This window comes from Trichechus manatus, unplaced genomic scaffold (genome assembly GCF_000243295.1).
Source record: "Trichechus manatus latirostris isolate Lorelei unplaced genomic scaffold, TriManLat1.0 scaffold00067, whole genome shotgun sequence".
Taxonomy (NCBI): domain Eukaryota; kingdom Metazoa; phylum Chordata; class Mammalia; order Sirenia; family Trichechidae; genus Trichechus; species Trichechus manatus.
The window spans coordinates 4,030,287-4,030,995 of record NW_004444003.1 but is presented as its reverse complement, the minus strand read 5'-3'; the positions used below and the strand labels follow the sequence as shown (position 1 = coordinate 4,030,995).

At 38.4% G+C, this 709-nt stretch overlaps 1 protein-coding gene across 3 annotated transcripts in view; it reads left to right on the top strand.

The window, feature by feature from the left end:
* OPTN (optineurin) overlaps positions 1 to 709 on the top strand; it is a 53,262-nt gene that overhangs the window by 43,611 nt on the left and 8,942 nt on the right. The gene's annotated exons all lie outside the window — the stretch shown is intronic.

The following is a 709-nucleotide window of genomic DNA, read 5'->3' as shown; positions in this document are numbered from 1 at the left end:
TTTTTCTGATTTTTCCTCAGAGTTGTATCCAAGTGTTTGTCTTCAATTTCACTTATCCTGTCTTCCTTCATTTCAAACCTGCTGCTCAGTCCTTCTATGACACTGTCCATTTCTGAAATCTTGTTGTTTATCATTTGGATTTCTAATTGTTGTTTTTATATGATTTCTAGTTGTGAATATATTTTAGCATTTTGTTCCTGTATTATCTTCTTGAATTCTTCCTTTTATTGTCCATATTTTCCATGAATTTATCTGCCTTTTCCATGAATTTGCCTATTTTTTCCTCTTTTTTGTCTGCTGTTTGCTTCAACTCTTGGATAGCTCTGAATATGAGAGATTTGAATTTCCCCATCAGGTAGTTCTAGTGCCTTTTCTCCTACTGGCAAGTCGTCTGGTGTTTTATTTTGGATGCCTACTGGAACCATCCTGTCCTGTTTTTGTATGTGTTTTGATATTGTCTGCTGTCTTCAGGACATTCAGTAGTCATTGTCCTCGTTTATTGATTGTAAATTTGTTTGTTTTGTCCTGCTTTTTTATTTGGTTATGTCTGAGCTGGCGAGCTGTGCTGTGTTGTTTGTCGTTTGCTCATCTGTGGGCACGATACTTTTCTCCCCTTTTTCCAATGTGCAGGGTCAGTTGCTCAGATATGGTACAGCAGGGCAGGTCCAGCTGAAGGGGAATTGCTGGGACGGGTTGTTTTTGGCACGTA